Consider the following 13,385-nt stretch of genomic DNA (forward strand, 5'->3'; position numbering starts at 1 on the left):
TTCCATTGCTCATATTTTGTTAATTTTTTGCCATTTCCATTTGCGCTTTTATTAGTTCTCTCTACCATCCTTACCTTTTATAATGTTTTAATTGATTCTTTTGACATTTGGGGTTGCTGATGTGATACACAGGGTGGGTCCAACTCTTTTTTTAGGGTGATGTAGTGATGAGCTCTTGAGGTCTGAACTGCAGTCTGAGCTCATTCAGAGCTCCATTTCCTTCTCTTACAGGTTTCTTTGAGCCACTGAAGCTTATTCAGTTATATTAATAACTGAATTATAAGCATAGGTGGTTGCTTTGTCCTTTGTGTGGTTTTGATGCTAATTCTACTTCAGGATGTTGTGTTCTTTTAATGTGAATATCTTTAATAAAATTATTTTCCTAAGATGTGCACAGACTTGCTTCAATGGATCATTCTCTACACGCATTTTGAGTTTTGATTCCCAGCCTGAGTCTGTCAGAGGTGCATGGCATTTGATATGATTTGGTTTTCTTTCTCTCAGGGGTGAGACTCAACATCCACTGTAGGACTGACTTCAAAGTGCAGCCTCTATGAAAATTTAGCCTGCTTACACCAGGAGATCTGTGAGTCACTATATTACAGTATCTTATCTGCTGGAGTCTACAAAGCATTTCATAGTCTTCTTCACAAACAACATTTAGGTGGTTCATTTCCATAGGAAAAAAATCTGAAAAGCGTAATTTCTAGTGTCCATTAAAAAAGTCCAATCCAAACCCAAACCAGCAACACAGAATGGCTTTTTGTTTTTGTTTTTTTAAATTTTACTTTTAAAATTATCCTGACTGCCTTTTTACAGCAGTGTGGTAGTGTACCTTTGTGCCACCAAGTCAGGGTTTCTTCCGGAAATATGTGCCTCTGAGCTATAAGTGCTCCAGAGTAGACCTACCCTCTCCAAAAGAAGTCTTCAAGGGTACTTCTGTTACTCTAATCCACTCAAAGTGAGTTGCTTAAAATCTCTGGACTCTCTGACAGATGAAATGGGATTGACTGGAAGACACTCTGTTCTGCAAGGAACTCCAAGCACAGGTCTTTGAAAGGACTTATTACCAGTAATAGCTGCACTATCAAAGTAAGAACAAAGTAAAACTACCAGCTGTCAGCTAGGAGGAATAAATGAGGAAAGGAATGAAAAACTTTGTGTGCAATTGATAATTAATCTGTAAGGTGCTGCAGACTCCACTTAGCTTTTATATTATCTAGAGAGAAAAAGATGTAATCCACCATCATGCATATTCCTCTGTTTTTCTATCAAAAGGTTGTTGGGCCTCACTTCTTCAAAGATTTGTGCACACATTTAATCTTCTGACTTTACAAATGCTAAAATTAAGCATGTAAGTTAATCTCCATGAAAAATATGTGTGTTTGTTTTTTTCACGTCAGCCAAAGCAAACTGCAGGAGGAATCAGTGAAGGTTTCCAAACCATTTTAGATTTGCTTGGAGGGGCTCCTGAAGTGCATCTTCCTCTGATTTCTTCCACCTCAGATTTCTGTTACTCTTGAGTATCAGGATTGTGATTGATACACATGATTTTATTTGAGTTATCTGAAGTGCTTTACAGTGAATTTTTCTTTTCCAGACTAACTCAATTTTCAAGAGGAAAAAAAAAGTTCTTGCTTGTGAAAAAAACACAGAAAACACGCTCATTTTGGAGAAAAAATGAATAATCTGCTTTGATTAAAAAATCAAAGCATTCTATTACTCAGATATTAATTTTCTACAGATATAGCTCCTGCTTAGGCAGGTTCTGCAGTACACCTTTTCCTTTCAACCCTTGTTATTTGGTGTATTCATTTCATTTAACAACAAGGAACTGAAACATTACAATGTGGAGTGAGGAAAGACAGCCTTTTAATACCATTTGGTTGTTTGCCAAACATTTTGCAAGCATTCCTGTTAGGACATATTAAGTGAGCATATATACTACATTATATATATACACAGCATATTTATATTCTTACAACATGTTTAAACTTCTCAGTTATAAATTTCTTGTATGTCTAGATTCTCCTGGGAAAGCAAACCTGTACAACCTGCCCTTGTCCTTCTTCCCTGGCAAGGTTAATGTGGCTTTTGTCATGTTGGGGGATCTTGAAGACAAGGTCAGCACTCCCCAGCAGCTTGCAAATGGGTGTGTTTTAAGGAGAAAATGGGAGAGCAAAGCTGAATGGGCTATGTGCGATGAAAAGATAGAGAAGTGATAGTTAGAGATCAAAGTATGTTGATTCAGTTGTATAATTTGGCCTCACTCTCAAACACAGGTTACAGTTCACCAGGGGAAATTTTTCTGTCTGCCTGTTCTCCTCCCAAACAAAGAGGAGGGAAGAGGAATGGAAAAAGGAAGCAATTCTCAGATCTAACCAATTGTTTTAATTGAACCAAGCAGTAGCAGAGCTCAAGTTGGAAGTACTTGGACTGTTGCTGAGTGACATGTTCACTGCTTGTTTCGTTTGGTTTTGATTTAGTTTTGGTTTAGTTTGGGTTTTTTTTTAGGTTTTGTTTTGTTTTGTTTTTTCCTCTTCCTTTGGAAAGGGTTGTAGCAAACTCTATTAAATATGAATGAGTATCACATAATGAATTTTGTATTTTTTTCATCAAACACGCGGCAAGTTCTTCAAGATGCTTTTCTTGGTAAAAAATGACACAGTGCCAGTGGGAATATTTATATGATCCTTTATGTTCTTCAGCTTGAGGTATGTGAACAGTGAAATTGCAGCTGAGAAATGCTGCAATATTCCAGTATATACTTCATTTCTTCCTCAGCAAGTTCCTACATGCACTAATTACTACAGAAGGGAGATTTCCTTCTCATGTCTTTGACCCAAACTTAAAAAAAACAAAACAGAAAAACCAAAAAAAGGCAAGCAAAAAAACTTTCCACATTACATTCAAAACAAAAGGAAGTAAGTTGTCAGTAGGGAGACTGGTGTGTACTCTCTTAAAATCCTGTCCCTACTGAAGTCTCTCTGAACTTTTCGATGCTATAAAGCATGGCCAGATTTTCTTCACTGATGATGGAAACTTGGCTTTCTGTTTCTTTGGGAAGTCAGTTTTATTCCTTGCTTTGTCTCATCGAGGGGCTTCTAGAGCAGTGGTGTGCGGCAGCGTTCCCCACCATTTTCTGATGGTGTGTACCCATGGGCCTGGTGATGTTTTGTCCCGTAGCATTCCCAGCAATTGGCTGAGGAGCACTGCCCTAAGAGAGAGCTGTGCTGCAGGCATTGACCCTGCATGCACTGCTTACAGCAAGCACGAGGCAGCAGGGAATTCAGCACTGCTCCTCTCAGAGCTTTTCCTTTGCCAAGATATTGCCTGTCCTCTTGCAGTACCGCCACATTGCAGGCTCACCCTGGGTCACTGTTCAAACAACATGCCCAAACAACAGATAATTTTGTTCCTTGGCCCAAATCTGAAAAGGTAGAGGGGAAGTGAGGAGTCCAGCAGAAGGGAAGCTACTCAAATTTTAAGCTAAATTCAAAACCTAAAATTAAATCTGCAGGATCTTCAACATTTTTTCCTTGTCAGCTGGATTTCTTTAAAGCATAAAAAAATGTTCTTTTGAAAGGAGCAGTAAAAATTTCATTCAGGAAAATATTGAAATAAACACCTTGTTCAAACAAGCTTTTCAGTTTTAAAAATATCGTAATAGTAATGTCAATAGTCACTATTTAAATGTTTTCCTGTTAATTTTTGATCTCTTCCCCTGTCAGATTCGTAAAATATGGATTTATTTCCTTCCCTTAAATTGCCTGGGAGTTGTTGGGAGACAGAATCTTTTTAAAAAGCTCTGTTTGCAAAAAAATGGGCCAAATAATGTGTTTTTATGCCTATTGGTTTACATCCTTCCTGGGTAAGCTGTAAAAATATCTGCTTTTTTTCCACAGAAATTTCTATTCTGTGAGATGTACTCCAATCTCCTTTATCCAAAATACTATTACTAATACCTTTATCTAAAAATGCTAATTTAATTTCTGTGAATCTTTCTTCCTGCCATAATGGAAAGCCCCTCAAGTATATTACCATGCCTGCTACTGCTTGCTGTATCAGTTCCACATGCTAATGTGGTTTCCTGTAAGAGGAGATGAATATATTTGTTCTGCAGTGAAATCGAGAGGGAAAAAAAAAACCCAACAACAAAACCAAACCAGAGAAAAGCCTGACCAGTGCTTTAAAGTAAGAGAGAGTAATCTCAATGGAAAACATCAAATTGGTTCTATAGTATGAATGTTAGATGTAAAATCTTGTTCTAGCACGGACTCCAGACCTTCTCTTTTTTTCTGGCCAGTGACGGATGTTGTTTCTGCCACCTGTTTGGAGACAATTGTGCAACTGGGACTGGGGAATGACGTCCAATTGCCTTTTTTAGAATATGAATAGGAGTTTTGAAATTGGCTATGCTGAGCAGTTTGGGGCTGAATCACTGTGTAGACTTGCCAGAGAAAGTGTTTAGCTGATGGACATGAGCCAAAGCCCACTGAGTCTCTCAGCAAGGCTGCTTTCGGCCTCAGTAGGCTGTGGCTTAAGCTCTGTATGAATGACAGTTCCTTTTCAGGAATTATGGAAAAAAAAAAAAAAAAGAACTTATGACTTTTATGATTTTGCCAAAGTGTTTTACCTATGTTTTTTCTGTTTGAACCACCATTGCCTGATTTGGCTCTTCCCTCCTCTGAAAGGGGTGTTAGGTTTGATGGTAAGGTGGATGCTTTGCCATGAAAATGTCAGGGGTAAGGAGCAATCTCAGAGCTCAGTGGCTGAATTGCTCAGTACCCACTGTCCACTTTTACTCACTTTTCATTTCTGAGCATGTGCTATTTTGAAGTACCTCAAATATTCTCAGACTCCAAGCTTTTTTGTACGTGAGCATGTCATTTCCCTTCCTTCTGCTGCAATCACAATTGGATCCTGCAGGCACTTCCCATAACAGGCCTCAGTTATCAATGGCAGGAGTTTCAGTGTATTTCCCTTCGCAAAGGCTTTTGTTGCCAGATGAGAGTTGTTACTTGTTTATACCAGGCTGTGAGTAATGCCCTTTTGCTAGCATTGTACACAATGTTTTTGGGTTTTTCGACATTTATCCCACCTGTTGTTAGACAAGGTTAGCTTTGCGAATTGCAAAGAACAATCTTTTCCCCTCAGGTGTCACTTTTTTCTGCATTTTGCTCCTTTTTTTTGAGATTCTTCTCCAATCTGAAAGGTAAAAAGAATAGACAAAAATATAAAAATTAACAAGCTTAGAGGTCTTTTTCAGTCTACTACTTACTGCCATGAATAAATGTTAAACATAGATTTGTGTCAACTTTCAGGCTTCTCAGATGCCATTTCTTTTGATACTCCTTTAGATCTGTTGCAGCACACTGCTTTCATGCTATTTGCCTTGATTTTGTGGAATGCAACCCAAATTGTACCAGTGCCAGCATTTCTGTTAAATGGTAGGATGAGCCCTTTCTCTGCAGACCTCACTCCATCATAGTTCATAAAATAAGACCTTATCTTGTGGGTCATTGAACATGTCCTATGAGAAGAACATTTAAACCATGTTTATTTTGAATATTGACTTTAAGTATTTGGTCCATCACTCTGAAGTCATAACATGATAATAAAAACTGTCCATGAAAACTTTAGCATCTTTTTCATTCTTTTTAATTTCACAGATATCCTTCCATCTGCTTGCTTCCCAACTTTTCTCTGTGTTTTTATTCAAAAAAACAGAGTTGGCTTTACCATGGCTGTATAGACTGTAAGGCACTATACTAATTGCTGTAATGGTGTCAAAACTGTGGAGACACCTTCAGAGCCAAATTACCATTCTTGTGCTGCATTTCTACATGGAAGATGTTCATGCCTACCAGACTATTTCCTTTTGTTGCTTCTTGTACATATATAAAAATCAGCTCCAGCTGCCCACTGTGGAGAAGTGTTTCAGTTTCACATGGTCCCTATGGATCAAGATCCCTGTAGACCTGCTAAGAAGATGGGTGTTTTTGATCTTCCATGCTAACCAACGTAAAACTGTCTATCTTGTAAATTTATGGTCCTGTACATCTTTCCCACCATTCACTGTTTCAGTGAATTAGAACCTCCCTGGAATGTTCTTTCTTACTTCAGTTATTTTCCACAAACCTCTTTAAAATAACCCTTAATCTTGAATCCTGAATATATAGGTAACATCTGCACTGTGCATTCTGCAGTGACAGTTATTTTAGGTGAAACTTGCCATGAGTTCTGATCAGATTCTAATTTTATAGTTGTTCTTTTGTCTTTAGCCACTTCTTTGAAGTTTCCCCGTCTTAGGACTGTGGTAGGGTTTGTGAGAACATTCAAAGAAACAGATAACTATAGTTAAGACTCTGCCTTCTCTCTAGAACTAATTCAGCCAAGGAGAAAAATAAAGGAAAAAATATGCCCTCAGGCACGCTTTCCCTTATGCATATAGTCATGTCCCATGGAAATGTTTATCTGTAAATTAGCATCTTGGTTTAGTCTTGCCTCTCAAGGTTATCTTGTTGCAGGGTATAGCATGCACTTCATAAGTGAAAAACAAGTTTAATCACTGGAATTCTGTTATTTTCAGCTGCAATAAGATGCAAGATCAAGGTAACAATTCTTTTGCCAGCTGGAGCTGCAGGGTAACAGGCTGCTGCTGGTTTTCCCTGTAGACAACAGCAAAGAACACATTTTGTGTCAAAGTAATTGCACTAGCAGGTGCCGTTGAACAACTGTGTTTTGGTTGCGACATTATTGTGGCTCATTGCTTACCACAAATGTTTATGTATAAAAAAATTCAGTTCTGCTTTTAAATTCCTATTCAAGGAAGAATAGGGTAGACAATGGTGAAGCAATAACTACAGTTAAAAGGGAGCAAGCCTCCTTCCCATTTCTGGTGGGTGAATACCACTGTTCTGTCTCAAGTCCTTCCTCAGGTGTTATCACAGCCACCATAAACCAGCACAGAGTGCTGGCAGCATTAAGAGCTGTAAGAACAGGAAGAGATTGTTGCAGTGGGATACATGCTGATATGATTAGGTCACATGTTTAGAGAACAATGTAATTTCATGCACCACCATACTCTCCTTGCTGAGGGCTCCATGTGCAGTGGACTCTTCTTGCCTGCCTTCCTCACAGGCTCCACCGCAGGACTTGGCAGCTCCTGCTGCAGGAGGAGCAGATGGTGAGAGGTGCAGCAAAGGGAGGGCTGGCAGCACAGCACCTGGGAGCCCATAGCATTTAGGGTGTACAGAAACAGTGATAAGCTTGGTGTAAGTTCCTCCTAGTCTTGTGAATCCATGTAAGTTTACTTGCTGAAACCATTACTTGCTCATGCCAGGCCCAAGGCAATGTTTAATTTGAGCTTTTTGGGGCTGTGGACAGCTGCAGGGAAGGGTATTTCAAAGAAATGCATGAGCTGAAATACCCCATGTCTGAGCTGAAAACCTCGTATGAGATGCCCTGAGGGCATGTTAACAGGTTGCAGGTTATCAGTACACTAATGGGATAGGACAGATATAAGGTCTCCTAAAGATGAGTTCCCCAGCCTGAAATTTAACAATCTAAAAATGGGATCTGTGGCTTAAGCATTCTCTTTAGTGTCCCCATAAAACCAATACGCACCTCATACTGCTTAACCTAGATATCTACATCAAAATTAGTGTGTATCTCTTTTTGGAAACCAAACATTTATGCTTGCATCCTGCCAAATGCGTGCATATGTAAAGACATCAGCTCCTCACAACACACTGAGAACAGTCTGGGGGCAGAGCAGAAATCCAACAGTGTTGTGCTTTTTTTTGTCCAGCACCTCCACCTCTCTCCAGCCCTCCCTTTATCAGGGCTATGAAGCATCTCCATGTCCTTGGCTATTCCACTCCCAACCCCTTTGTTTTCATGCTTGTGAGAATGAAAAATACTGTCATGTATTTCAGTTTGGGTGGTATTCATATTTTGTTTTGCTAAGGAAACATCCCTGAGCTCTTGCTAACAGCTCTTTATATGCATAACTGTGGAGGAGTTCCCTTGCTCTTGTCTGTTTGGCATCTCTGCTGCCCTTAGAGCACTCTAGTTTGGTGTGGTTGCCATAGTCTGGTACTCTTCAGAGCACAGTCTCTTTATCAAATCGTTTTCTTACACAATGTCCATGATACAGGTATCAAAACCATTTGTATTTTTATTTCTTTTTCTTTCTTTTTTGTTTTCCTCCCTTTAAACAGCTCAGTGAAACCCCCAAAGCTGTCACGTGTTTCAACTGAATAGCCACAACACTGTGGTGCTGTGCAATACTTTCCCTTTCCTCTCTCCCAACCCCAGATGTCACATGCCCTCACTGACTCACCTAGAATGTGGTTGGAGACTCCTGGCATAGACTGACTTTGATCTACTGATGGGAAACATCTACTGATGAGAACCACATTCCACCAGGACAAAACTACTGCATCCATTGCTTATCTGCTCATGCCAGTGTTTCTGACAGAAGACATGGCTGACCAGTAAACTTGGGTGCTTTTGGAAGGGATTTCCTCTTTTGGGCTCTCTGAATGATTTTGAGGCAACATCAGGCTAAGAACACCTCTGCTCTCTGACACAATTTTATTTGGTCATTTATGGGGCACTTGATTGATCTTAAGATATTCATTTTTGTAAATAATATGGCTAAAGTGGACAAAGCATGGTATTGGTTCCTTTTCTAGTTCTTATGACTGCTCTTGCTTTCAGTTTTGTAGAGGAAATCTAATGCTTCAGACTGGGCTATTCTACTGAAGTTCTAAAAACTGCCTTCTCCCACTGTCAACAAGCATAAGCTTGGGACCTGCTCTTGGGTGCCATTCTCAGGGCTGCAAATTTGCCCTGGGCACAGCAGTGAGGAAATCTCAGCTTGCAGTATGTGCATCTCCCCTCATCAAACTGAAAGCCAAGACAGTTCACTAGACATTAAAAAATCTGGATTTTCTGAACTTTTGCAAGACATTGAAACTTGAGGCATGGAGTGACTAATAAAGCTGGATCAGAAGAAAATGTATAAATTTTGTCATCTAACAGAAAATTTCATGAAAAGGATCTGAGGGTTTATCTGAATGTGAAGTTTAAGCTTAAATATGTGGATTGTGAGACTATGAAAGTAAAACAAAACCAACCAAACACACACAAAAAAGTGGGATCATTCACTTGGAGTGGAATAAGCTGTTTCAGTTCCTTATGGCATTTCCCCATACCAAGAGGGTTTGTTCTCTGCAGCAGTGGGGCAGCAGCTGCCATCTCACTGCAGAGCACAACAGATGGTGAAGAGGAAAACTCTGCTCTGCTTTTGGTGAGTTTCTGGTCTTTCTTCTTTCTGCTGTTTACATGGCATGGGAGATAAAACAGCCCAATGTAGGGGCAGCATTTCTATCTACCATTTTGTTAAGCAAAATACCCACAAGATTAAAATTTTTCTGTTTTGTTAAAAACAGGTGAAGAACAAGAGGTAATTAATTTTGGTGAAGTCAAAGGGGAACTGTAACTTCCTGCAGCAGGAAACCACCATCTACTGAAAGAAGGGTGCAGGGTAACTTCTAACCTGGAACAGCGACTACAGATGCTCACAAGAAGCAGGAGGTTGAGGAGGACAGGAGCAAAGCTGATCTAAGATTTCCCTGTTCTCATTCCTTTCTGCTTTAATTCCTCCTCTCTGTAACCAGTAATTTTCTCTTTTAGATTGGTGTAATACCCACACTTCTATGCAGGTATCTTTCTAAATGAATTATTTTAGCCCAGTTTTAAAGATGGAACTGAACTAATAATCCACAATCCATGATTTCAGGTTACTTAGGGGGGAAAAGAGTTATCTCCAGAGTGTGTGGGTTGGCTGTGCTGCCCCTGGGGACATCCCCTGTGTGCTGTGATCTGCCCATCTGCAGGGCTGTGCAGCGTCGCTGGGAGAGGGGCAGTTGTGCTCTGTCTGTCCTTGGATGAACGCTCCGTCTCCTTGGTGACAGCTGGGCTTGCTGTCTCCTTGGCTCTCAAATCCCGACAAGGCAGGTGCTGGTGGTAAAAGGGAAAAGAAGGGGAGGAATGGTTTACCCAAAAGAAGGTAGCTAATGTAACTGCACAAAGTCATCTTCTGCACACTTTCATGTAAGAAGTCCACAGTTTTCCTGAAAATGCTGTTGCTGAGAAGGAGAGGGGCTGCTTAAAGCCTGTTTTTCTTTTTGGCTGCAGAATGAACATTCACCATTCCCTCTTGGAAGTACTTCTTATCCCACCCTGAGGAGAAATACTTATTTCTCTTTGCCCTGGACCAGCACATGAAGAAGTTACTTTTGCAGCTCCTTCCAAAATTTCCTTGGATGAAACAGGACTTGACACTTAACTCAGGAGTGGGTCATCACTTTTTAGACCCATTCTTTGACATAAAATACTTTTTTCAAGTCAGAAGATATTTTCTGGCCAACATGCAGTCTGGAGTAATAATAAATGGATAGCTCCAACATTTTGTATGTGTCTCCCCACACCCATAAACTTTTTAAAAATCAACTTCCAGTCAGGAACTATTGATATACCTAATCTTTAAACAGCTATTTCCCTAACAGTGCCCTTCCCAGTGGTTTATTCCCACAAACTGTCTGCTTTTATTGTTGTGCAGGGTAGAAACACAAGCTGACAGTCAGCAGTCTGATAGTAAAACATCAACTGGAGCAGTAACAACCAGGAAACCTGACATGATGCAATCCAGAGAAATCACTCTCAAGATGTTAGCTTGAGGCTGGGAAGAGAGGGGAATAGCAGATGTACCTTCATGCGTTTAAAATACATATGACATTTAAGATATTAACTGTTTTCTTAAACTGATCTGATACTACATTTCCTAAATTTTAAATTCATGACAAAGACATCCCTGAGCTCAGAAGAGACAAATAACCTTCCCATCATAGTCTAGGAGAGATGCATATTTCAGGGGTTATTTATTGGTACAGTCCTCTCAGCCCTCCTCCTTCCTTCCCTTCTGCCAAGTGTGCAGCTCGGGGAGCGATGCCAGGCTGATAAGGTCTGTGTTCATGGGCAGTGACGACGTGTTAGAAGGAATGCTGTGAGGGTCTGAAAGTCTGCACTGCTCTGGAAATTAAAAGTTGATGGGCTATGACTGTACCTGGATTATGGTTCTTCCTGAAAACCTAGAAAGCGGAAAGCAATGAACACAGATGCTAATTTCCTGGGAAAGAGGGAGGAGCTTTACATTTTTATACGTATAGATGTGGGGGGAAAAGCTCATTTGAATTTTGTGAATATCCAGCAAAATCTTTTTCCTTTCACTCACACAAGTTCTCCTGCTAGCAGTGAGGGAACTATTTGTCCCAGGTTCTGAGTGGGAAGAAAGTGCACATAGTGTTGTTTCAGGGCATTCGTGCTCAGAGTTGCTCCCAGCAGAATCAATGGGATTGATGTTGTTATGAAAGCAGCAGTGAGGCTGGCTGCTTCTCATCAGGTGATGATACAGAAATCAGGAAGGAGTCACATTTTCTCTTCTTATACAAGAGAGAATGACAATTACATTTTGTCCTTTGCCTTTCTTTTAGCACTGCTTTTCTTTAACTCTTCAACTTTACTCAGCTCTTTGACAGCTAGTTAATTTTCAATAAATAAAACATGATTTTTAACTTGATCAAGTCAAGTTTCTCTACAGATTGCTGGGCTTAAAATGCTACAGGTCTCTGCATGAATCACAAGGAGACAAAAGACATCTCAGATTTCATGGCTGTTTACAGTAGGGCTAATATCAAATCCTTTATCCAGCAAAACACATTAGATCAAAACTCAGAGGACTAGAAAAAATTACTTTGCTTGATTAACTTTAAGCTGACAAGTCTGAAAACATCAAACAAGAATCAGTCTGCTTCTGAAATTTGTTTCCAGTTATAGAACATGACCTTCTGGATTCCCAGCAGCATCACATCCTAACTTAAAAGAGCTGCACTTTCCTCTCACCACAAAGGTTTCCTCACAGACTCTGCTGGGTTGGATAAAACCATTGGACACCCCTGCTGAAGTCCTCTATCCATGTTAAGAGGTCATAATAATCATAATCAGAATGATCTGATGAAGACATAGAGCACAAATCCTGTGAGGAGTGTGTGTGGGGAGGTGTTTATCCTGAAGAGGGGGAGAATCATGAAAGACCTTTACCACTCTCTACAATTACCTGAAAGGAGGTTGTATCCACGTGGGTGTCAGGCTCTTCTTGCAAGGGACAAGCAACAGAGAAAGAGGAAACAATTTGCACCAGAGGAGGTTTGGATTAGATTGGAGGTTAGGAAAAACCTCTTCACCAAAAGAGCACTGGAACAACCTCTTCACTTGTCAAGCACTGGAACAGGCTACCCAGGGTTGAGTTGCCATGTCTGGAGGTACTCAGAAGACGTGGTAGATGTGGTGCTTAGGGATGTGGTTTACAGGTGCACTTTGGGCAGTGTGATTTTAATACTTTGTCGTGGCTTTAAAGCTGTAACTAAAAAAATTACTTATTTCTTGCTATGAGATATGGATTAGAACAAGAGCAAAACAGGCTTAAAACTTAAAAGGAATAAAGAAAGTTTATTAACAAAACTACAAGAACAAAAAACACCAGAAAAAATTTCCAGAAAACCCTTTTATCTCTCACTACTTAACCATTCTCTTGTACACATGACTACATAGAGACAAAAACTTTGGATCTTTGGTGTTTAAAACAGTCCCAATTTCTGCTACAGTCTTTTCATCAGTCTTTGTAGAGAAACAGAAGTCTCCTTGTGCTAATCTATGGAGTTTCTCACAAGAAAACTATTTCTATTATAGCTTTCTATTTTTCTGATGCCAGCTGCCCGGAAATCTGTCATCAGATTTTCTCCTCCCATTTTCACATCACTCTGAGATGTGTATGGGCCATGAGTCTAGGGATGTCATTTTAAGGTTGAGTTATTCAAAGGCAAAAGTCTTCTTCATCTGTTTCTGTGAGCTTTGCTGGAAAACAGTTTTCTCATTGCCCCCCAAGGCTTCAAATCTTCGCTTCACTCTGTTCCAGCACTTCACTGTATCACAATTACTCTACTTTTTACTCAAAATCCACACTTTGAACATTCCATTCCTCCCAATATACTCTGTCATGAATTAAAGGAGTTTTTTTCAAGACCTTATTGTCCATCTCCATAGCTTTAACAGAAAAATATTTCAGCTTATAAAGCATCTCCATATTCTCTACCTTTTCTGAAGCTTCTTTTCTTTACTGTTTCTGATACTTTATAAAGTCTCTTTACATGTTGATTACTCTCTTTTTCTCTCTCTGGAAAAAAGGATTAATCTGCAAGTCTAATCTGGGTAATGAAAAGGTTAAAATCTTGCCCAGGCTTTGTAGATGGTTCTGT

Source organism: Cyanistes caeruleus, chromosome 4 (assembly GCF_971803275.1).
Source record: "Cyanistes caeruleus chromosome 4, bCyaCae1.hap1.1, whole genome shotgun sequence".
Lineage (NCBI taxonomy): Eukaryota > Metazoa > Chordata > Aves > Passeriformes > Paridae > Cyanistes > Cyanistes caeruleus.